General features: G+C 41.6%; 1 protein-coding gene across 4 annotated transcripts in view; it reads right to left on the bottom strand.

Annotated features, from left to right (window-relative positions):
* The window catches only part of STK38L (serine/threonine kinase 38 like), a 49,263-nt gene extending 25,219 nt beyond the window's left edge, over positions 1–24,044 (bottom strand). For 2 of the 4 annotated variants that reach the window (XM_051608535.1, XM_051608538.1), the window contains exon 1: positions 23,974–24,044. The gene's annotated coding sequence lies outside the window, so the exon portion shown is untranslated. Of the gene's footprint in view, positions 1–1,977; positions 2,000–22,752; positions 22,831–23,973 lie in introns of those variants that run through there. The other 2 variants (XM_051608536.1, XM_051608537.1) reach the window with 2 other exon arrangements.
* Positions 24,045–26,177: the final 2,133 nt, after the last annotated feature.

Below are 26,177 nucleotides of genomic sequence, written 5' to 3'. Positions count from 1 at the left end.
TATATTTGATCTTTTTATTCCTAGATCCTTCCTCATTGTGAAGCAGGGAAAAGTCAAGCAGTGTTTACTACAACTTCAGTCTGTGCTCCCATCTATCACAACAGCTCTAAATCAAGCCCTTGACTGATTTTCTTGAAAGCATTTCCACTGTGGAAAGCCCCCCCCAACCAGCTGCTACATATCTGGTACCTCAAAACTTGCATCCTCTCCAGGAAGTTTCATGGCAGGTCCCAAAGCCCATCATGAGTGTTTTCATATTAGACTATCGATTCAGACTCTGGTTAATCAGAGGAAAATCAATGGGACATCCAATCCCACCTGCTACAACTCAGAAGAGATGAGATGGAAGAAATCACAGCACCTGGAGACATTCTCTCCTGAAAAAAACAAAACACTTGGCACCTTGCAGGATCATTTTCTCATCAGTAATGAATAAGAACACAAAATGGAAGATTCCTGCACACCACCTCCAGCCTCCACAGTTTCTTCTTGGGACAGCCAGGGTATGTGAAGAAGAAAGCAAGCACAGAGCTGTTGCTTGGCAGGAAAGAAGGATGGAGGTTTGATGTCCTTGGTAATTTTAGAGCCTATTTCTACACTTAAAAGATAAGGATAACAAGGGATGCAACAGAATCCTGACATAGATGTGCTACAAGATCTAAAGAAATTCACTCTATTACCCCATTACATACTTTCCAGCCTGTAAAATGAAGCAGCAGGACAGGGATGTCGAGTAGAGAGCACAACCATAACACTCCACATTACCAAACATTTGAACTGTAGCAATAGTAAAGATTCAAATACCTTGATAGGAGAAAAAAACAACAAACACCAACACAAAAACAAAGAAACATGCAAAACAAAACAAAAAATCAACACCTCCACTAGGAGGTAAGTCCACTATTTCAGATCCCTCTAACATATTCTTCCAGCCATTCAGATTCACTTTTTTTTTTTTTAATGATTTCTCACTTCAGTAACAAAATATTAATGTGAGAGTATGCTACAAGCAGCAAAAACTGAAACAAATATTTCCAGCTATCTTCCTTATTAGAGGGTTTCACCTTTATCAGGATACTACAGTAACCTATTTAGTAAATTCTTGCTTTCTCTTACACAGATTGCCAGCAGACGAGCAAGTTTGTGCCAGTTAAGCAGTGGTGGATATCACAACTGCACTTAGTTTTGTAAGAATGGGTCTGAAGGTGTCAGTCTCTTTACAGGCAGGCTCCTGCTCAGCTGTGTTAATATCATAAAGCTTGTTCTTTCTCTCAAATAAGGCTGGATCTGTGCTATCAAATTAATCTGGATCTAAGTCACGCAATGGAAAGATCGTTCTTATTTTTGAAAACAGGCACATAGCATAATTATACAGAAGCCCTAGAATAAATTTACTCTGTGCTCATTACTTACTGCATATTTAAGTGAGGGAGCAAACACCACGTACAATTCTCTCAGAGAGAAGTACATGGGGTTTTTTCCACATGACAGAACTATGCTACTTACATGAGACTGCTGGGTCTCCAATTCAGATTTAAAATGTAAAGCTACATACATCTTCAGCAGGACAGGGAACACCAGTCCTTCCTCCCAAAACAGCTATAACACTTCACAGAACGGGCAATAACACTTTTCATTTATACACCTAAGCATGTCTCTAAAACCTTGTGTTTAGGAAGGCAGTTCACTGTTGCAGCTAAAAGGGTAAAATTGCCAAGTCTGTAAAGTTTCCATTTACATTCCAAGGGAATTTGGCTCTTGACTGAAAGCCTCCGGCTAAGACAGATATTGAAACATACTTCTGCCTTTCAAAGTTCTAATTTTCTCAGCGTGACATTCTGTTGTTCAACTTGCTCCTGAAATGAAGCATACAAATTGCATTTTTCAAGATTTAGAAAGTAAGAGAGAAAGGAGAGATAGGCTCTTGGTGCAAGACCTGTTCCAAAGTAAACACATACAGCTTAATAAAGTGAGTACCTTCAGAAATGCCAGCTATCACCACCGTGTGTAGTGCTGGAGCTCTTCTGGATGAGAAGCTAGAGCAGACTTAATAATGCTGCTTGGCTCCTGGCAGACAACAGAGCAAAGCAACTTGCAAAACTAGGCACTAGAAACTACCAGCGACAAGGATTATATCTTAAAAATTAAATGTTATCTAGGAAAGCAGCATGGATACAGCAAGACTTCAAGCATGAGTGCCAGTCCTGCTGTCTGGAAATTGTGTTCTCTTAAAGATAGATGAGATATATATATATGTACGTAAAAACCCAACCCACCATACACAAATAACAGCATGATTCACACCAAAAGGCACTGGGCAGGGACAGAGAAATGAAATAAGCAAGCAAAGGCTCAGCTGGACGAGGTGGTGTGACATACCAGCAAGAGCAAGGGGAGGAGCAGCAGCTGGAGCAGCAGCCACCCAGACACCCTGGCCAACTTCTGAAACATGCAACTATACATGCTATGAGCTGACACACAAAAACTGAAAGCAAAGATAAAAATGTGGTACAACAGCTGATCGCTCCAATGATGAAACAGAAGGAGAAAGTGGTATCAGCCCAGAGGGAAAATGACTTTGAGCTACGATTTCTACTAGCACAAATTTGGCAACTGCACTGTGCATTTTCACCACCCTCCTCCTGGAGAGGTTCCCTGCCTTCTTTTTCTACAACCCACCTAAAAACCACTTCCAAAGCTTTTGAGAAACCTCCAGAAACAAACAAAACTACAGGATTCTGAAAACTCCAAGCAGCAAACAAACTCTGCTACTCCAGTCTACACCAAGTTATGGACCAATATTTTTCAGCTCTCAGAGCCTGATATTAATACTTGTGTTATTACTAAATACAGACTTCTGTGTTCAGAATAGAACAGAGCCTTGTCGAAAGTTACTTATGCCAATAAAAAAGCCCTTTAGCTCTATAGGTTTGACCCAATATTCCTACTCTTGGCATCTGGATGATGCTAGCTGCACTACTGGTGTTGCTGAACTTCAGTTATCGGATCAACACTGCCCTAGGATGTTTCAGAAAGAAAAATAAATATTATGTTCCTACATAATTCATGTTTTCAATAATATCATCATTCTTAACACCCTATTTTATTTAGTATGCTACCTGAAGGAAGCAACATTCTCTACTAAATACAATAAATCAGACACTTCACATACAGATCTTTCTTCAACATTATTGCCAAAACTAGATCTTTCTGGCACCCTCCAGTTCTTACAACAGTCCCCATCTGAAAAGGGAAAATGAAATAACAAGACTGCATCAAGCCATCATTGACACTTCAGCACTTCATTTACCTCATTTATATACTTATTTTCTTCTAGTTTGTTATTCATTCTCCAATGTGCGTTACATTCAAGTATGTTTTACTACTTTAAAGTTACAGAATTAATTACATATGTTCTATTTAAAATAGCACTAAGAAACTGAGTAAAATTAGCCCTGTTGCAACAGGCTTTGCTATTTAAAAGCAAATTATGTTCAAATGTTTTAGCCATTTTAAGTCATTCTTGCTTTCCCCATGGAACGTCTGGGTGAGTTGCCTGTTATAGTCACAGCTAAAAGCAGAGAGCACTCCATGACTTGCCCATTCCCAGCTCATAAACCAAAAAGAGTGGATGCTCCCAATGCCTGACCCCCACAGCTATAAGAAAACCTCGAGGAGATATTCACAGACATGCAGGACTCCAGGATGGAAATGCTGCATGGGTCCTGTGCCCTCATCACCTGCTACACTTCTGGGACTCATGATGCTAGGGAAACCTGGGGGACTGTAAGGCCCAGAGAGCAACTCAGGGTGTCAGTGGCTGGCTCCAACATGCCCCCTAAACTCCAGAAGAGCTTTTGTGCACCCAAATAAGAGGTGCACCCAAATAAGAGGTATTTTCAAAGCAAAGGAAGTTACTTTCCTACTTTGGGGTAGACTCCTACATCTAAAACATAAAGGCGTTCTGAGTAAACTAGACAAAAAAACCCTCTGTAAAACACCAACAGCCCTTTCCCAGCGAAGGCCACAGTTGTGTGCACACAGAGAGCTGGCATTAGCCAGTGCTGTTTCTGAAAGAAGCCGCCCCACTTTCCATCAAACCATCTGTTTGCTTCTCTCCTACTGCCACTCGATGCTTTGTGCCTGCACGAGAAGCAGTGTAACCCAGATTGTGGAACATCACCCAGCTAAAACGGTTTCTTTTAAATCAGTTTTGGTGAGGCTGGTTTCACCTGCCTTGACTGAAAAGGGTCAGCCCTTCCCAGGCTGAGCCTCTTCGTTCCTTCCCATGGAGTTTGTCCAGAAGCCAGAAGTAAACGACAGGGCCTCGTCTTTTAATTTGGCTCACATAAATTAATCTCACAAATCATTCCAACACACCCACAGTAATGATAAGGAAATATTTCCTAATATGGAATAAAAACTGAATATTGGAGTTGTGCTGCACTCCAGGATTTCCTGCTATTCAGTGAAGCTGAGCAGCAGAAGTCTCCCATGAACAGTGGCCGGGATTTAGTTCTTTGCTACTTTCAACAAGCAGCAAGCATGGCTGACAAACACAAATTCATTTCCTCCCAGTGGAAAAAGAAAAGGGCTGGGTGAAATGTAGGTATATACAAAAATGTGTATGTGTGTGGGTATATACCAACTATGTATATCTGCACCTATACAAAATATATGAACTCAGTTTTCTTCCTTTTAATCTTTTGCCCACTTCAAGTAGCAAAGAAACTTTTGATCCAAACATCGTAAGCTTAGCTGTCACTCACAATGGGAGATTGGTCACCATTTGAAAACACAAATAAGGAAATTTCCATCTCAGCTCCACTTGCCTCAACCTTTGTTGATAGGATTACATTCTCTTTGCTCGACTATCAATAGCTCTGTACCAAAGTTAAGAGTACATTTTGAGACATCCTGTACTTAAAACACTCTGCATTGAATGACATGCAATGACATATCAAAATCTTCATGAGCTCAGTCCTGTCAAATAACTAATATTATTTTCTTTACGGAAGGGCTTTTTAAGACAATCCAATCATTTGGGTTTTAGCAGTAACCACTTTAAATTGTTTTACTGTCCAAGTGTGTGTGGCTGCAAGATATAGGACTCCTCTACCCACTCTGTCAACCTCAAATACAGAGAGAGGAGAAAACAGAGGTTGTACTTCTGTTCCATCAGCAAAGATGGAGGGCTAGAGCTAGGAATATGTTTCAAGATCTGCTAAATTAACTGGCATTAAAAAAGCTCATGCTAAATCCTTTGCTACAATGTTTTGGATCATGAAATAATTACTAACAGGGCAAGGTCAATGACCAAAAATCTGCTTCCTCCTAGTTACAGGTTTTCTGGATAGACTTATACTCAGGTCTAATGAAAGATATGTCCCACTCCAAAACATGTACAACTGTCTAAAAGTAAAATTCAGTCAGAGTGCATTTCTCTACATCTGGCTCTTTCATGGCCAAGAGACACAACTTAGGACAGAAGAGTAAGAGGAGGCGCTTCTAATACAGCACCTGCATAAAGTTCCATCGAAATTGTAATAAATTTTCAGCTTTGATCCAAGAAACTCTCACAATTTAGGGATGCTGTAAAACCTTTATTTTCCAAGGAGCCTAGGGAGGCAGAAGAACAGTGGGACTTTGCATTTGGGGACTAGAAGGGACTTCTGCATTGGAAAATCCAGAAGGAGAAGAGGGCATTACGTTTTCCTTTTACTGTTGTATGTTAAAATCCTTGACTCTTGCTAAGCTCATTTTAGATCACATCAATCAAAATAAGTATCATAATTACACATTGTAAGTCTGTGCCAGCGAAGGACCTGATGGCTAAATGAGATGCAGAACATGAACAACCAGCTCTGGTCTGTGCAATGTTTGTAGTCAGGGTTAATGAGCACAACAAATCCCTCTGGCCTTAAAAAGCTGCAGATGCAGGTAGTGCATCTTGTTAATATTTGCAATACTGGACACCAGATGCTTGCCCATTCAAATCCCATTACAACTATACACTTATTTAGCTATGAGTTTTGGAGGAGACAGCTGTTGGGAAACACAAAGCTGACTGCCTTGATGAGGCCTAGGATACAGAAATGAAAAGATGTGTGCACTCTCAACATAAGAGAGGAATACATGGCACCATCTTCCTATCATCTAAAGCTGGGAAGCAGACTCGGAATGGTGAGGTTGGAACTGTGCCACACTCTTCCCATGAAAGCATCAGGAGGCTCTGGCCATCAGTAACAGAAGTGGAGAAAGAAAAATTATTTCATGAAGGAACCATGACAGCAATATCTGATCCCTACAGTGATAACAGGGACAACCAAAAAGAGAAAGCATTGCCATTCTGCCTTATTATCAGACTGTTTTAGGGGAGAACAGTCCATAAAATGGTGGTTTTGCATTTCAACATTTATGAAACTTTGAGAACAAAACCACACTGCAATGGGGTAGCTGGGGCTTATCCTTCTGAGATTTAGAAGTTTAGGTTCAGAGAAAAACAGGTCTTTCAGTGACAACCTCACAAAGCCGCACCTTCACAAAACCCGAGTGTCTTCCTGCAGCCTATTGCTTAACATCCCAACTGCTCATCTTCTCCAGGGCTGAAGAGTGAGCAGAGGAGTGCTTTGTAATGGACATGTGTATACACACATGATCCCTCCTACAAAATCACATATCCACCCTTCTAGGAAAATAGGAGAAAAGCAAAAATGAAAAGGAAACAAAACATTTGCACCTAGATGAAAGATGATGAGGTTTGTGATAGGCATTACCTCCCTGGGGAAGGTCATTCTCCAGTTTTAGCTTGGGAAAACTCACTCAAAATAGTTGGTGTTTTCGTCTAAATTAATCTCAGAGATTTGATTAAATTATCTGGTTTCCTAGTTAAAGGACAAGAAAGACAAAAGCAGGGTGTGGACAAAAGCTATGGCTATATCCAGCTGCAAGAGAAAGTGAGAGAGAAAAGGAACAAAGGATATCTGCTTCTAAAAGATACTAAGGCTGTATGTAGCTGCTACACTACAGTTAAATGTGCAAAAATGGGCAAATTTCCAGATTAAAAAAATCTTAAAGAGCCTAGTTTCATTCACTTTCAAGATTAAATTGATTATGACAAGAGCAAGAAAACAAGATGACAACCTCCTTAGGAGAAAACCTTTCCTGCCAAGAAAGTCTTCAAAACAGTCTTGCAGCATGTCCCAAGGGCTAAGCATACTCTTGACTGGGAAAAGGAGCAAGTTTCATCGATAAGAAGGACTATTCCTGGAACACAGGACACCTCATACAAAGGTGTGGGCTTTACAGGAAAGAAGAAGGAAAAGCAACACTTGTATAGAATGGCTCTCGCTGTTCCTTTTCAAGGTGCCAGCCTCTATTGCCCTGTAAGGTGACTAAGTGTCATTGTGCCTCCATTTCTTTATCTGTCAAGTGGAGAAGGAGACAAGTGGAGTTACCTGCAGGAAATTTGAGCGGAAATACCAGTTTAGTGTAAACAACGTGGAAAAGATGGAGACTGGTGGAGTGGCAAATAAAGAAGTCTTTCAGGCAGCGATCTGAATTGCTTGACAAGTTGGATACAACCAGCTATTTTCCATAAACAGTAACCAGAGAAAAACCCAAATAAGCCGTAGGAAGAATGAGATCATTTCCACTTTTGAAATATTATTTAATGTTAACATTTCCTTATGGGGATGGGCCCAATGCACAAGGCCTTTACACAGAAAGGAAAGACATTGCTGCCAAGTTCTGTTTCAAGGAGTGTCAATGTCAGTCTATAAACTGCTTCTTAGAAAGAGAGGTCCCTCCCTCTCACTTTAATGATCCCTGCAGTCCTGGCCACACACTCCTACAGTTTTCCCAATAAAGCAGCCACAAAGGAGTTAGGTGAACCAAGCAACTTAATTTTAAGCTACCAACCACTCCCATCCCCCTGTAAAAAGGGACCATTCTCCCATAAAATCAGCAAGTTGGTTTGCCCCACCCTCCAACTACACAACTGCTAAATTCTGTGAAAGAGTAGTAATGAAACATGGATAGGCACACAGGACAAGAGATAAAACAGCACTGTCCCTTCTGCATGCACCCAAATTTGGACTATATACAAGTAGGGTTTGGATATCCTTGTGGTGACGGGAAGATAGGATGGTTCCTTTCCACAGCGGCCAGTAATTCAAATAAGGTACAACATAAAACCCAGAAATGTTCTCACCAATGAGTCACATACTTCTTACATCAACTTTTGCTGGCTCCATTTGGAAATGGACTGACTGAGAGGACAGCTTTGCAATGCTCACAGAAGACAGGCTATGACTACTTTCTCACATCCCCTTTATGTCAAGCTGCAACACGAGGGAACACAATTCATTTGATATTGATGAAAACGGTTATGGGGAAGCTGATCATGATGAGCAGCTGAACACCTGTCCCCTAGATGGTGTACCATATGTTGCAATACATGTAAATACAGCTAGGATCTTTCACAAAGACCAGGAAGGCTTTGTACTCTTGCTTGCTTTGAAAGCCATACAAAGTGCCCCTCCTGGAGCACTGCTTGGTTCTCATACATTCAACAAAACCTAACTCGGACAAACAAGCTAAAACTGCAATGCTGACATGGAGCTGAAGTCCACAATATGTAGTGGACACAAACATAATTTGTGCTTGAATTGGAATAGCTTTTTGCTTACCCAAAGAACACCAAGAGCAAAAACTTAGACCAAAGCCTGGTACCTGATCTACAGTAACACACCAGGAACATTCACCTTAAAGGCCACTCTCATTTCTCACTCATTCCTTCACGCATCTCTTCTCGCTCTACACACTGACCCTACCAGAAGAGTTGCCAGCAAACGTCTCCTCAAAACAGCTACTAATAGTGACTTCAAGTGGACAAAACTTGCAGAAAGCAAAAGATGTAAGCGCTGAAGTCAATATTTTGGGTTTTCTTTTTCCAATTGCAGATATGTATGTGCATAGGAAGGACGCCCTTGCGGCTACAACACAGGAAGCTGCATTAAGTAACAGATGATCTGAATTCTATTTTATTTTCCATTTGCAAAAACAAACTACAGAAAAGAAGAAAAAAAATGTACCTAGGGTGTGCCTCAGTTGCCCTACATGAAAACAAACATACCATTCCTGGACTTAGCAGGTCATGTTAGGAGGCTTAATGAGTTCCTATGCACAAAGAACCTCGGCTCTTAAAAGAAAAGATGCTAAAGTAGTATTAAAAAATTAACTCATTCTGAAAATTCATTCTTTGACTTGGCCCCAAAACTTATGAGGCATGTGGCTGCTTCTTTGTCATTTCACTTCTCTGAGCTGCCCATTCAACCAATCAATTGAATAACCAGTTAACTTCTACAGTCAATTGCAACAGAGGCATTAATCTATACATTGTGGGTTTGTAAGGGTGTGTGGCAAAGTAAGCAACTGAGATGTCTTTCACTGTTCCAAGGAGAGGGCTGAAGTCCCATTTGGATTTCAGAAACTGAAGAAAAATACATGGGAAAAGGCAACAGAAAGGACAATGAAATATTAATATACTGCAAGCAGCCAAGTTTGACAATAACATTTCCAAGTTGAGCTACACTCATCCATGGTGAAATGCTTGCTACTGTGAATCCAGTTGAAAGCATTAATTTGAATGACTCCCCAGTCAATGTTTACACATTCTGTTGCTCATATGCAAATAACATTAATCAGCTGTCCTTTAAAGTACAGATAAAGGGACAACATTTGGAAAGCTTTACTAGTTTCCCAGTAAAGCCACAGATAATATCAGGAATTAGTTTTGTCACATTGATGTAACACAGGGTAAGAAAGAATACTTTGAAATTTCACAAGTTGCTAGGAAGCTGCTGCTCTTCGGTATTCTCTTCTTCTGAATATATAAAGAGCACTAAAAAAATAAAGAGAATGGAGTCTAACAATGTAGTATTAGTACAGAATAAAACATTTACATTTGTGAATCCTCAGATGATTTAATTATTGCTTCTGTTGAATCCTGACATATTTCAACTTGTACTCATTTACAAAAAGAAAACTAAGTGAATGAAATCCCTTCTTTTACAAGTATCCCTGACAATCAAACAAGGTCTGTGCAAAACGAGCACTTTTTACTCCACAGATCAAGCCCAAATTGATAGTGGGCCCTACCTACCTCCCTAGCCTAACTGCATAATAAAAATTTCATTATTTTCCCTGGGTCTAAGATGATAACAGGGATAGAAGCAGGATCTGCAGGCTAGTCTTTTTTTCTTTTTTTCACCTCCTTGACTAAAATCTTGCAAAATTGATCAGTAATAAAATGAATTATGGAAATTTCAGCAAATGCTGAAAGTACAGTGAAGCTGCTGTGCTGGCAGCCTCCAGGAGGGAAGGTGTGCCCTCCCCCTTCCCAGCATGCCCAAAGCTGCAAAGGTCTCTTAGGGTTGTTTCAAAGCCTCAAGCTGCTTTCCTCTCCTTTGGGTTATTCCTCATGTTAATAATGCCGGAAAGCATCTTCATCCTCCAGTGAACTGGAGCTCCCTCCAAGCTTTACTCTGCTTCCCTGTGTGATGTACCTGCCTTCCAGCTTTCAAATAAATTATGTTTTGTCCTTTTACAGTATTTTCCATTCAGATCTCAAGGTACTTTGCAAAACGGAAACACAGCATGTCATCTTAGCAAACCAAGTCAGCAGCTATTACAGCTGACTATAAAGGAGAGTCAATGAACCCAGGCCCAAACCTGGGAGGACTTCAAAGGTGTATGAGCAAGGGAAGAACTTGAACAGAGAGCCTGTCTCTGTGTGTACAGTGGCCTGGGCAGCAGACCTTTTCCAACTTCATCCATTTAGTAGTGGAAATGACTAGTGTATCCAAGATAACATTTAGGCTTACATATGAATTTCCACATGTAGTTCTGAAAATAAGAACTTCAAATCTGATTTTAGAAATGAGGAAATTGAGTCACAACAAAAATCAGAGTAGCCAAGATAAAGAATAAAAATTAAAAATTATGAACTATGGAGTACCATACCAGCATCTGAAGCCTAAAGCATAATTTGTAGAAGCTGCCAGAAACCTGAAGGAAGAGCTGAGACATGGAATTACTGCATTAGTGCTGACTCCTACGTTGAGTTCAGTGTTACCACCAGATCAGGTCAGCACTGGGGAAAGGCAGGCTGTTTCTCTGGCAAGATTTCACACACATTTGAAAACTGTTCACATTAAAATGTTCTATGGAATCCTATTTTTAACATTAAGTGGCAAAATGAACTATAGGAAAAAAAAACAAAATTACAGCAGGAAACAAAAAAAACAAAACAAAAAATAAACACCCCCCAAAAACACACACACAAAAAAAAAACACAACAAAAACAAACAGAAAAAAAGCTCAGTTGACCTGAGCCCTGGGTTTTTCAGAGGTGCAACTGCAGAGGAGCTCTGCCTACTTACACAGCTGCTTATACCAGGCCCTGGGGCTCTCACAGCTGCTACTAAGGAAGCACATTCTCCACACTCTTCTGGAGAAAAACAAACAGATTCTGACTATGCTGTCAGCAAAACAAAAGGAGTCTGTGAATTCACAAGTTTTTGCATGCACCTGCAGGGATAGTTTGCCCAGGACAAGCCAGACAATTTTATTATTGTTGAAATTTCAGCTGCCATAGGAAGCTCCTCAGAAGTCACACAGCAGTATCTGCATATGCACGCATTCCAGGCTGCACAACTGGAAGTCCACTGGGGCCTTGCTTGCACCCATCATTTTCTCCTGAAAAAAATGTGTTAATCTCTGTTCTACCAGCTGTAGTGCCAGAGTCCCAATTAGTTACCTACACAGAACGCAGAAGCAAACATCCTCCTAGTGCTTTTTCATCTCCCCAGACTACAGAGGACAGTTAAGATGACTAACTGACTTGGATGTGCAACTTCCAAGCACCCCAGGGCAGGAAGATGAATTCTGCCTGGCAGCTGATACAATGCCAACCCTCATTGTGATGAGGGTACCTGGAATTAATGTTTGGATTTAGCAGTTTGCTTCTCCTGATTATCTCAAAAGCCCGTAACTGTTGGCCATATCTACAAAGAGGTTTCTCAAGCACTCTTAGAAAACCAGCCTCATCAAGTAGTAGTCCTACAGTAAACTGATGTAACTTCCAGTTAAAAAAAGGCTCCAAGCACCAAATGAAGCAAATAAAATAGGTGGCATCCCTCCCCCAACCTCATGTCTACCATAAAGCACTGGACTCTCCAGCAGAGGAGGACTGGGCAACTACTTGTTCTGTGGACATACTCAGCTCCCACCAAAGCTAAGACAATTTGAATTCAGCTGTGGTTTGAGCATCTTATTTTTACATCCTTTAACTCTGGGAACCTTGTACACAGTAAAAATATTCTCTACATAAAGAAAGAAGATGAAGATCTGAAGCTCTATATATAGTGTTCGCTAAAAATACCCTTTTGGAATAATCCTTTGCCAAATAAGTGCCAAAACTTCAAAGGCTGAATTATAATGTTGAAATATTTGTAATGCAAGCTTGTTTCTTGTGAAGTGTGGCTGGCAGTCAGAGATGGCATCTTTCAGCTGAAAGACCTGGCCCAGGCAATAACTGGAAATAGCTCCTTTGTGGGTTACGTGAAATGAGTCAATGGATCCTAGTTGAGCTCTCAGTAAATTAGGAACCACACCACAAAAGCATCTGTAAGAGTCACTTCCTTTGTTGATACCATTCTAAAGGCCAAGGACTGAATAAGGTGAGGAAAATGAATTATCCTCCCTCAAAATAGAACATTGCTTCAAAACATGAATTGCTTTTACGTAGCATCTTGGGTGAAAGTATCCCAGTATGTTTTTACTATGAACTAATATCAGTATTTCTTTAAGTAATGTACGTAACCCCACACTTTCTCAACAGAAAAAAACAAGACCTACTGACTTTCAACATTCCAGACTGATGGAAAAAGGAGAGCAGACAACCAGAATATTCCCATGCCACATGCTAACAGCATTTCTGCTTTCTGGAGCCAACAAAAGCTTAAGAGCTCTCAAGTATTGCTCTTTAAGAAAATCTAGTGTACAAATATAGGCTCACATTGAATAAATGGCTCAGTTTCAAGGACTTGCAACATTAGGAACATTTGCCTTGTGTTTTCCAGTAAAGGGATGTGAGGCAAGTAATACAAACTTAGAAAACTAAGTAACAATAAAGTAAATTCTGCTTTAAGAAAACCAATTAATTATGAGAATTTACAGATAACATGGGATCAAAATATTTGATCATGCACATCAATCTTAATTTCTCATAATAAATCTCCACATCCCCACAAAGCACTATTAAATCCCAGTGAATTAACTTTGCTAGGAAGCAAAGCCATAAACATCACAAATACAAGTCAGAGCAACAGCTGAGAACTCTGTTGATTATATTATTGATTTGAACTGTGTGGCATTCAGATGGTACAAAGTAATTTAATATATACACATTTAATATTGGTGGATTGGTCCAGCTCAGTGAATTTAGAGATGCCCAGTTGAGAGAAAAGAAAGTGTTTCATTCGAAGAAGATGAAGGCCTGAACTTTGATGCTTAGCAAACAGCTGCTAAACTGATTGAACGATGCACCTGTGAAGTATGCAGGGTCAAATGTGTTCAGTACCTCAAAGAGAACTGAATCTTTCAATATCGAAAAAGCACATATAAAAAGATCTAGGTACATTTATATATCCTAGCTCTGCCTGTCACTCCAAAAAAGTGTCCTAGGTATCCACAACAGCGGATGGGATTATCCTTTCTCAGTCCACTTTCCCTCAAAGATTTAGAATTATACCACCAAATTCAATATGGGAAGTAGATTTAGCATATTATCAAAAGAGGCTTCTTGCTTAGAAGTAGCATTGACTGAGGAACCAAAGAAAGCCAAGATTTACAAATAAATTCTTAAGTGTTTATTTTATTCATACATTAGTGATTGACAGATATTAACTTAGATGCCACTGAACTGGAAAGCCATTAGATGCATTCAGTGCAGCTTCCTTGTAAAAAGTAGGGTTAGCCAAGTTTTATTTCCACTTAAGTCCTACATTCTTAGTCAAGCACAAACTACATTCCTCATCTACCCAAGGAGGAGAAAAGAAGGGGAATAAACAAAAGCAGGTGCAGCATTTGTTATATCACATGCAAAAAAAAGCCCCTATTTCCCCTCCCTTGGTGCACATATATGATGGAAGCCTACTTCTGTAAGTTACTTAATCTTGTAAATCAGATGCTTTGTTGACAAGATGATCACCACCCTTGAATAGAAGGAAGCTGCACCCAAAGCACAGATTCAGACATTCCAGACAGAAGTCTGGCCTTCCATCCAAGACAAATATGGAACTTAATCTGTACTGCTTCTGCTGTGGTTTATTAGTTTGCAATATTTGGAGAGGATTTGCTTTATGATTCAAAGAGAAGGGGGCTGGATGGACCTCATTTAACCAACACCTTTGAGGTAAAATCCAGCCTTGCCTTGACAGGCATGAGAGGGAGGGAAAGCACTTAAGATTCCAAAATGACAGAAGAAAATCTCATCATGCAACTGCATTCTTCAACTGTACACAAGCAGACACAGATTTACTAGCTCTCTCTAATGTCCAAAGTGAGAATACAGCTCTTATCCTCTTGTTCTGTACAGTAGCGTTCTTTAAAGATGACATGAATGCTTCAGAGCACTCAGGCAAAAGAACCAAGAGAACACATTGATGCTATTTCTCAGACTTGAGAAAATTACAGTCAAATAGAAAAAAGATACTGTCAAGACTAGTCTCAAAAGTGAACTTCTAAATGGAAAAAATACGAAGAACGCTAACAAGTTTGAGGTTTGTTTTTTTAAAGATGATGTGTATAACGAAAATTAAAGTAATTCTTCTCTTGCAGTCTTTAGTCTCTAAACAACACAGACTCATCCCATGCCTGGAGGTCAAAATATGAAACTGAGATGGGACTTTAAACAAAACTGAAATTTGCTTTCTAAATATTACTGCTTGTTTAATAAGAAGGGCAGAGGGAAAATTAGCTAAAATTACTTATCTTTATTAGAGTATAATGATTTCCCCCTAATTACCTCATAATTACTTCCTTTTTCATATTTGACTTTCCACTATTGTTTCAAAGTATACAAGAAAAAATGGATGTGTATCTTTATTTTTTCTAAATGTTGGTTTTGATTGTAAAAATTCTTTTACAAAGTTGGTTTGCTTATTTAAACAGATAACGGGCAAGCATATTTCTTCATTCCACCCACACCACAGTCAGAGTTTTGAATCTTATTGACAAGCAAAGGAGAAGGAAGCAGCATTTTTCGCAGACTCCAAGGAATCCCTTTAGTACTTTCCAGCAAAGGTGTTCAGCAAAGTTATTTTATCAGCAGCCAGGCTGCAGCATAGGCTGTGAGCAGCAGCTGAAATCAGTGGTGTAGGTCAGGGTATATTCAAGACTTGTGAAATTCTCTTGTCTCTTTTTTTGGGGTAATAATGTTCATCTGCTTTTTCCTAAACACTGAAACGGGTTTGTTCTTCTTTTATCATTTGCCACTACACAATTGGCTTACGTGTCTGTGAGCAAAAAGAAACAGTTAATATGGATCAGGTGCCCTCTGGGATCAAAGGGGCTTAAGGGTATCCAAGTGTGAGCCTAAGACTTCGGAGTTATGAATGAACCATAGCTGGCAGAGACAATGCTTCAGTATGAAGTTAGCACAAGTGCCCCTGAGAAAGCAAGGAATATGCAGGTTGGACTTCGATGCCTCGTGAAGAAACAAGTAAAGAGTTCCTTTAAGTCACCTCACAGTGATACGAGTACCACTGATACTGATCGAAGGAATTGCAATACATTAAGTCAACTTGAATAACCTCATGTTGGCTAGCCCACTAACACATCTGAGATTCACAGCACAGTCAGAGTGATTGATCATATCAGAACAGCATTCATTTCACACTCCTCACTGTGACAAAGCCCAGAGCAATGTCTTGGAAGACAAAACGACACACCACCATTCCTGTCACACAAAACTTTGATCCAAGTCCCCTTGCATCTAAAATGCATCCCAGGTGTAACCAACCCTCTGGAAATGCCAATATTTACATACTCCAACTGATTAGCTGGTAAATATATTATAATCCTCATGTGAACAGCTCCATCCTTCCACATATCACAACCATGCTAGCACAGCTGAAATCCAAGTTTGCATCCCACACATTTGTTCTCCTGTAACACTAACTTATCTACATGGCCTCAAATCTTTGAAGACAATCTCACATGCATTTCCTTGTGCACCTGGGGCTCACAGTGACTTCAGTCTGTTCCCTCCTGTTGGAAGGAATGAATGCTGCCTGTAAACACTGCTAATTATCGAGAACCAGAGCTGGTCAAGAAGTGGAGAATGCTGCAACACTAAGAGAGAAACCAAAAAATTTTCCAGTTTCTTTGAAGCTGTGCCAACAAAGTTTGATATTCTGAAACATTCCACTTTGTTCTTTTCCCTTTATCAGAAAAAGACAGGCAAGGAAAAGAGAGGAAGAAAATTTAATGGGGAGGAAGGAATCCCCTTCTCTATCTCTTCCAAACCAAAATAACAATTTAGTTCTTCCTGATCTTTATCCTTCTTCAATGTAAAAGCTGTCCTCAAAATCTTATAAGAGATTACCAGCAATTCACTTTCTTACCTGAAACTAATTTTGAGGGTAATTGTTCCTAATACTACAGCTCATCATAACCAACCTGTGGTCCATGGACACCCTCAGCAGTGTATGGCTGGTCAATGGGACAGGAGTTTTTTAATCAAAGGTGCATGATGGTCTGGGAGTATTTTGTGGCTTGACAGTAGACTCTGGTTCACTGAACTGGAGAACAACAGTTTCTGTTGCTGTTTAACCACTCCATGGATTGTATAACTCAGTCTCAGGGACAGCTTTAAGACTCGGATGCAGCTGATGAATATCAGGGGAGCTTTACATGACTGCAGTTCCACATGCATCTCTTCTAAGCAGATACTAAAGTTCAATTCTATTCATGTTTTATACTACATGTATGTTTGTATTGCACCCTACCCTCCCATCACTAAATGTTTAATGTAACATCCATATTCTCCACTTAAGGCTTCTCAAACACTTCTAAACAGTCTGCTCTAGAGATTTTTATCATCTTACTGTCATTTTGCCCAACTTCAAGTTCACTCAATTTCTAGTTGGAATGATCCAAACCATAAACAATTTACAGGGGATTATTTCAGATGTTCCTAGCACAGTTATTTTTTATAAAGCAAAAAAACCAACACTAAAAACTTTCTAATTGTTAATTATGCAACTTATCCAGAGTACAAATGGACTAAAATGCTCACATAATACATATTTTATGTGAACTCTCCTTTTCTGTTAAATGAAACTCCCTAAGATAACCAGGACAGAGCAGGAAAAGAATTCTCCATAATAATTAACCACTTACAAGAACCCCTCTAATACACTTAAATAACTTAAAATGGTTATCTATATACTTTGCTCACAAGAGATCTAAGAAGGGAATTAATAGAGAACTCCTGTTTTAATAAACCTAGCTTCTCTGCTCTTAATCATTACTTTGTAAAATGCTACCTACACCTGTAGACTGGAGAAGGACTAAACAATAAGACTTTGCTAGAAATTGTCATTAGAATATAATTAGGCTTGTTCTGTTTTGTTTCCACCTCTCCATAGACTTGAACGGATTTCCCTTCCTACAGCATTTGCAGAAATCAAGATTCATGCTGTCACGAATTTCATAAAGCAAATGAAGTTGATTTAAACTGTAAGCAGGCAGCTTAATTTACTAAGAGAAATTTTCTTTAGGCACAACAAAACTTTTGATTTATAGAAGTGAAATAAGGCAAGTCAGTCACAAAGAACATCAACTCCCCTGCTCAACCGGAGGTCTTTACCACTTCAGTGGACTAACCAAGCAGAAACAAAATCAACAAAACCCACTTACAAATATGCATGTTAATGACACCAGAAGCAATAGAATTCCTTTCTTTCACCTTGACAGTCAGAATTCACTGAGATGCACGTGATTGCTTTCCAAGACATGCCACTATTATGATCTGTACCATAAGACAACCTTACTTGGTAAGTCTCACCAAGTGTATTTGCTACACAAATATCTGTTAAGCAAAAGCCATTACTCCACTAAACAGGAATGTGCTTTAGCAGTTGGCTGTTAAATGTTTGTAGCAGCCATGTCTTCCATTGTCTTTCAGTGCTGTATGATTGCCTAGTATCCCACAAAGCAGCACACATGCAGGACACAAAATTCCCTTACAGTTCCAGATGTTAGTGCTTCTTAAATTATACTTTTAATTATTGTTAAACAGACTTCATTCTCCATATTCAGTTTCTACAGTCTCTAAAAAAACAGGTACTCCCATTAAATCCTTACATTGGGATTAAATTTGTTCTCCTTTCCTGCTCTTCCAAACACCAAATACCACAAACAGAGGAATCTAGTTATCTTTAACTTCAAGAAACAACTGCCTTTAAACAATGTAGTACAATGCTTTTGCCTGTGGAGCTACTAATTTAAGCTTTCCTCCTCATACAGGACTCAGCATGCTAAAAATCAGTGACATTTTAAGTGGAACAATTCTTTCCTCATCAGGCTGCTAGTTGGCTGGCATTCTGGTTACCTCCCTTATAAGGCACCAGTGACAGGGAAGGGCTGCGAATACATTATGCAACCATTCACTACAAAAAAATAAAATAAAAACAAATTTTAAAAAAATACTCTGATAAACACTTTTCCAATATACAAAGTAAGACGAAAGAAATCTAATGCCATCAGACTAAGATCTCCTATTTCTACCTGGCTAATTTGGCAAAAGGGAATTGTTCCTGATAGGAAAGGTTTTCCTCAGTTATTACAGAAAGAAGTAGAAAACTTAAGCCTGCAAGTTGCTCCTGCCTTCTCCACATTTTCATTCAGATCTCACTAACCAGCCAAAGAGATAGCTCTGCGCTGGGAAATAACAGGGAGATACCACACCTGTGTCCTGCAGCCCCTCTCCTCTGTGTTCAGTTGTGACACACAGGAATCTAAGATGGCAAATCAGAAGTTCAGCTTCAAACAATGGTAAGGGGGTTCTGTGGCTAGATAACTGGCATATTGGCTGGCTTGTACAAAACAGGCTTCCTACAGACAACCAAAACTCTTGAAATTTAACTTTCAATTCAGCTATAAGCAGGTTTTGAAATTTTTGGTGGGGTATTTTTTGTTTTCTTGGTTGTATTTTACTCATGTACTCGTAATATCACTGAAAATTTCTACCAAGTGAAGCTATAGCTGTTCTGCTGTTACATGGCAGTCAAGTCAGGCCTCTCAATATTAGATTCAGGTCTACTCATTCTGGGAAAAAACAAAGTAAAAAAACAGTGATCTGTGGGAGAGGTCTGCTTTATCAGGTGATTGCCCACAACTGACTGGGCTCACATTGTCAGTAGTGCCAGCAAATTCAAGGTTTACATACATAGCAGAAGCAAATTCACCCTGGAAATGAGTACCGTCCCTGGAAAACCCTTTTCCCACAGAGCAGACATCTCCAAACTAGCAGGGGTCTGGCAGGACCAAGTACTTCTTTCTGGTAAGGTACCCCTTTGACTAACAGTTTCTAATGGTTTGTCTGGGGGGCTGTTTACTTGGCTTTGTTTTACTACAAGGAGATTTAACATCTAAAGTTTCTGGCAATATTTTATAAATGCAGTAGTAGTGCCTTAATGTGACATTACACACAGTACTCAGAGAATTGTAAACTGCTATCTTTATTACACATTGTAGAAAAAGGTCTCACGACCTTTCAGCTGAAAACATAAGAGTTTCTGTTTCCACTTCTGTGGAAGGAAATGTAACAAATTCCAACATGCCAAGATCTTTGCTAAGTCTGCAGCTTCTTTACAGCATGTCATTGATGACAGTCTCTAACTCTGGAACATAAAAGACATAACTAATACAAGTTGCAGTATAATAAACACTTTTCCTCTAAATACAGTTTCCTTCCCCCATATAGATCCCAGTTATCCCCTTACTTCCTCCCTCACATTCATTCTGCCACCTGTGATAAATTCCATCTGTTTGTGCAACCTGTTCACACCAAACTATTACTTAATATTGTCTATTCCTTGTTACTAAAAGGTGAATAATTGTCTGTCTTTTTTACTGCTTCAGGAGATTCTTACTCTTGTGAAATACCATAAACCCAGACTATCATTTTAATCAGCCACTGTTCCTGTTTACTAGTTAAAATAGGTAAGTCAACTGCTCATTTCACAATCAAAATCTCATAAGTAGTCTTAAAGAAGCAAGTTTATTACATTAAAATTCTAGGTATCTGCTGTCTTCACTTTCTATTCAGCTGCAGCTCATAAAGCCATTTCAGCTAACAAACTGCAAATTTGTAGGTATAAATATGAAACACCTCCCAAACAAAGTTCCAAATTTCCAGTTCAAACCAGAACACAAAATCTGATATCAAGATTACTGGAAAAACAGATAATTAAAGAATAAAGGTTACTATTCTTCCCCAATCTGCTTTTTCAATCTCTGTAAAGTATTAAGTGAGATATTAATGAACACCTCACAAAATTACCTAATTTCACAAATAAAAGATAGCATTAACTATGACAACTGCCCATTTTAATGCTTCCCATGCTGATGAAATTATTTATGAAGAGGAAAATAAGTTTTCTCCAATAAATTCATTCACCCTCCCCAGTCCCTGTTTTGTTTTTATTGTTGTCAGAGAAAAACATTCTATTGTTTCCTCATGCAGATGCAAGAGCAGTGGGACTGCCAAGAGTTGCTCTGTAGTTTTAGACTACAAAGCTGCAGGAGTTTCCATACCAATGAAATTATCAACTCTACTCTTCTGCATTTGGCAACAACTAAATTCTGTTCCTTCAAGAAAGGACCCCCCCCTCCACCTTACATACAGTTCACCGTATCAATTCACACCAGGCACTAAATAACTCTTCCCTCAGTTCATACCCCATAACATTAAATTGGGCTACCCTCACTATTACTTCTTTTTGCACAACAAAATACATTAGTCACCAGACTGAAAAATCCTGCATCAACCCATCCCAGAAAATTAAGACTTGAGTGAGTTATTTATCAAACCCACATTTTCATGCTACAGTAATGCAATTACTACTGATATTAGGTCTGCCCTAAGTGCAGCTATATGTTGAAATCAGCAGCAAAAAAGAGAGGATTAAATGATTTTGTGGACAATAGTATGTTTGATTTATGTCAACTGTCATTAGCCTAAGACACACAAGGCCTCTTTCTTGGAGACTAAAAGCAAACCATTTACCACATAATATCAGCTTAGTAGTCGTTGTGCTGATGAATACAGTATTCAGAAAAGTAATTCATTTCATTGTAATTCACATGTCTACCCTGCATCTCCTAGAATATAAATATCAAAGTTCGTAAATTGGATTTACATTTTAACTAATCCTCAGCATAAACTTGGTGGGATGTAGAACATTTCTATTAGAATAAACATGGACTGAGTGAGAACTGAATTTATACATAAAATGTAAGCTTTGGAAACACGACAAACCCATTGCCTAGACAGACACAATGTACAAAAACACCGCTTCTCAAACAGTGACTAAGCTCCTTGTGGTCACTAGAGGATTCAAGAGGGATCCCAAACTCCAGCCGGAAACTTGAAATGATTACAAACCTCTACCCACCATTCAAGCTTCAGGGCATACAGACAGATGAGGAGGCTCTGCAGAAGCCCTGAGGAACAACAGCTAGGCAAATCTCACCCATGTGCGTGACAAGCTCTGCCTACACTGATCTCCGTTCAGTGTGCCAGACCATATTATTCTAACCCACGAGAGGCCCACCAGGGACTCCACCAGGCACAGGACCAGACCCCTAGAGGTCAGCACCAGAAGGCTTGCACAAGCAGGTCCATAACGGATCATTTTGACAAAAATCCAAAACTTCCCTTCTCCAGGGGACATTCTCTCATTGAGCACCAAGAGCACAGGGACCTGCAGTGTGCAAGTCCACTGCAAGTTAATGGAAAGAGCGTAGGTCTGTTGTTGTTAGTTTAAAAACAAAAATGCAGAAGGAAAAAGCGTAATAATACCTGTGTGCCTTAAATATGTCCTTCTGAATTCTGTTTAGCTAGTGGTTCGGGGGGTTCTCTTCCCCTGAAATGTCTGAGACAGTGTTCAATTCTAGATTATTTTTTTAAGCTCCGTTAAGCAGTAATATTCAAACAGAACATGTACAAGGCGAAAAACAGCCGAGTTCCAGTTTCACGGATCTATGTATATTTAACTTTTCCTAATTCAAGACACCGTTTAACAAAAGCAGGAAAATCTGCCTACATATAGCACAGCAGATAAAACTTCATACATTCTATTAGATACAGTAACAGATTTCTCATATGCAATGAGTGTGGCCACTGCTTATCATCTCTCAGGTGAGCAGCCTATGGGCTTGTTTCTTAGTATTTCAGTTAACTGCACAGAGTGAAGCTGATCCTGTTTTGTCCTGAAGTTCCTAAAGGATAAGGGATGACTGATGGTTTTAAAGATTTCTAGGTATATTCAGGCATCTTTTATGGAACATGCACAAGAGTTTAGTGAGATTTATTAAGTGTCATATACCCTCATAAACACGATCCCTCTACTTCATGTGACTTCAGAAAACTGTAATCAAAACACCGAATCAGCATACCTGACAGTTATCTGTGGTCTCCGAAATAAATTTCACGGGTCTTTAGCGATGGAAAAGCAAAACAACACGAACGTATCCCACCAAACACCCAAGAAGAAACTTAAAAAAAAAAAAAAAAAGTCAAACTTCAGCACTTATTTTTATTCAGAGGCTACATAAAGGCTCATATATTCCTCTTCGGGGTTTTGCCACGGGAAATCAGGTAGGCAACATCAGCGGAAACAGCCTTTTAGCACCCATGTGAACTCTCCTAATCCCAGGCGCTTCCAATTAACTCAAACCAAACAAAAACCAGGAGACATCTCACAGATCTCAGCATCTATCTTAGTCACTGCAAATTGCCTGGAAGACACAGAGCAGGGGCCGGACCGTCCAATGACGGCCCCAATCCCAAACTCCTTCGGCTCAGGGAAAGGTTACGAAAGGAGATGTCGCGTTTGTTCACCTGTGAGGAGGAAACTTGTCATGTTTTGTTGGCTGGTTTGTTGTTGCTGCTGTTGTGGGTTTGTTTTGTTGTTTTTTTTTTAAAGCGCGACACAGAGACGACACCGTCCCTGCGTTGATTTATTTATGTTGTTTTTTTTTAAGAGGACAAGGACACCCTTCATCCCGACAGCCGTGGGTACACCCCGCAACGCCTGACGACTGCCGGCCGCGCCCGCCCCCGCCCGACATGCCCCCCTGCCCCCCGGGGGGCGAGCGGGCACCCCCGGCTCTCCCTCAGCCCCGAGCGGCCGCGGGATGGAGCGGCTGGCGGAGGGGGCAGCCCGGCCCGGGGGCAGCCCGTCTCCTCCAGCCCGGGGAGCCGGAGGCGCTCGGGGCGAGCCGTGCCGCTGGCAGGTGGCAGCCCCGGCTGGGCCGCCGGGGGCAGCGGGAGGAGTCACCCCCGGGGCCCCGCGCCGGCGGGCAAGCTGCCCCGGCGGCTTTACAGGCGGGAGGCCACCCCCTGCCGCCGCCGCTCCCGCCTGCGCCTCGGGCCGAGCGGCCACGGCTGCCTTCCCTCCGGCTCCGCGGCTATGGCTGCTCCTGCTGCCTCACGGTGCGGGGGGAGGGAGGGAGGAGGAGAGGGAAGGCAGCGGGAGATTCCCGGTCTCCAATGCCCACGGTCCCTTCTCCCTCCCGCACCATGCCGGAGGGGGGGGGGGGGGTGGGAAGGCAGCTCCCCCGCCGCCGGGGCACCCCGGAGGGCGGAGGGCTGACGCGAAGCGCCGGGGCACTCACCTCTCACGCCGCCCTCCCTCCCGTCCGTCCGCCCGCCCAGCTCCTCGCCCGCCGCCGGTGCGAGCGCGGCCGCTGCGCCGCGCTAATGGCAGCAGGGCGGGCCCGCCGCAGCCGCGCCGCCCCGCCGCTCTCGCGAGAGCCCGGCCCTGCCGCCCCCCGGCCCGGCCCGGCCCGGCACGGCCCGCCTCCCGGGTGCCTCGCTGGTCTCTTCGCCTTCTTCGGGGCTGCCGAAAGTTCCTCAGGACTCGTGGCCGGCCTCGCTCGCCGGCTCTTCCCGCAGCGCCGCCGCTGCCCGGGGCCGCCCGCGCTGCCGCCGGCTGAGGGGGCTGCCTGCGGGTCCGGGCTGAGCTTCAGGCCTTCAAGCCTCGGGGCTCTGGCTGCAGAGCGCTGACCGGGGGGGGGGGGGGGGGGGCTGCAGGTGTGGAGAGAGCTCCCCGGCAGGAGGGTCCTGCTGGCTTGGCCTTCAGCACACCTAGGTGCCCAGGTGCTCGGGCGGAAGGCGGCAGAATGAATTAACTCACTGGGAAGGGCGCGTTTGCGGGGCCCTTCGCTTTTGTGGCCTTCTGTCCAACGGAGGAGGAGGGTGAGGTTGTTAACGCAGGCAGAAGAAGATCGGTGGAACCCTGCCTTGCTTTTAGAACTGCCCGACGGTGAAACGAGGCAGCAGCGCTCGCAGGGAGAGCGGTTTTATCCCCAGGATGCAGGGACACGGATGGCTTACTAAGCCCGCCGCGTGGAAGGCAAATCTCTGAGCTCGGATGAGAAGAATGACCAAAGTTACCACCCTCTTCTGCTCCTGTCACAACGTGCAGTGTGTGGAAGCTAGTGAGAGTTTGTCCTAGTGGTGTCACTTGACTGGAGGGTAGTTGCTGGTGAAGAGAACTTACTCAGCACCTGCGTATCATTTGTTTTACCTTGTTAGTCTTGTTATAGAGACAAGGGTCTTAGGAGCTCTGAACACTAAAATTTATTGCCCAGAGATCCTACAGTCTCAGGGCTTGCAAGTGTATCTACGTATGTCCCCCTCGCCTGCAGGCACGGCCAGGAAATTCACCATGGACCTCCCTGAGCGCTGTGGACCTGCCTGCAGAGACCGGTTTTCAGAAGCCTTAGATTTGGTAGGTTTGAAACAACACAAGCCTGAAATTAGCATGTTCAAACTTACTGCGATGCGAGATTGCTTCCTGGAGGACCTGGCCTTTTGTGATACCTGAACCCTGTTTCCACCTTTGGATCCTATGGCAATGAAGTTGTGCACTCCCATTTACCACGTTGCAGTGTTGAAAGCACCCACACATTGCCCAGAAAAAGAATTGGCAAGAGTGGGAAAGACACTTTATATTATGATAAGTAAATTAAAAATAAACTGGGTTTGGATAGAAAAGCAGTATTTCACTAAAGCACTCTTCCCAGAGCAGAAGTCTTTAAAGACCTTTATCAGTAACACTGGAAAATGGGAGTGACAGGCAAACCCCCCAACCTCCCCTCTTCCCCTCTCGGCCCCCAGCAGGGATGGGTACTGGTTTTGCCTGGGAATTCGAGAGTTTTGATTTCAGTAGCTCTAAAGCTGTCAAAGGGAAGCTGGGGGAGGCAAGGTCAGTCTCAGGGAAACGATGAGGACCAGCTGTGACAATGAAAACTGAATGAATATTCACAACATGACGTTACAGTTCCTGACTTGCTGCTGCTGCTCCTCTTGTGGGTCCTGCCAGCACAGCAGATGGCAGACCCTGAAAGACTCTTGTGCCAATGGAAAATTACCGAGTTTGTTGGTCCTGTGGACGTGTGTGTGTGTGAGGGGCGAAGTGTGGCAAACTTCTATGAATCTAGTCATTTTCAGGAGAGGAAAAGAAAACAAATGGTTCCAAAAACTACAGAAATGACTGGCATGTAAGGAACCGGTCTCTTGTTTTAGACAAATGAGACGCATCTGTTTACGTAAGAAGTTTTCCTGGTAATTCCATATCACTTTCCTCATTAGTCAGAATTGTGCGTTTTCCTACATAGCAGTGCAGTTTTAAAAAGAACAACATGGTAACAATAGCACTGGGTGGTACTTGGGACCTACTGAAAACCTAAAAATTTATTGTTTCTATTTTTATGTGGCTGTGGAAGTATTTATGTTAGTGGATTTTTCAGTGCAAAACATGCATGTTGGTTTTGGTTTTGGTTTTATTTTTAATTTTAACATAGCTGTAGACATA

Source organism: Apus apus, chromosome 1 (genome assembly GCF_020740795.1).
Source record: "Apus apus isolate bApuApu2 chromosome 1, bApuApu2.pri.cur, whole genome shotgun sequence".
Lineage (NCBI taxonomy): Eukaryota > Metazoa > Chordata > Aves > Apodiformes > Apodidae > Apus > Apus apus.
This window is presented reverse-complemented; position numbering and strand designations above follow the sequence as displayed.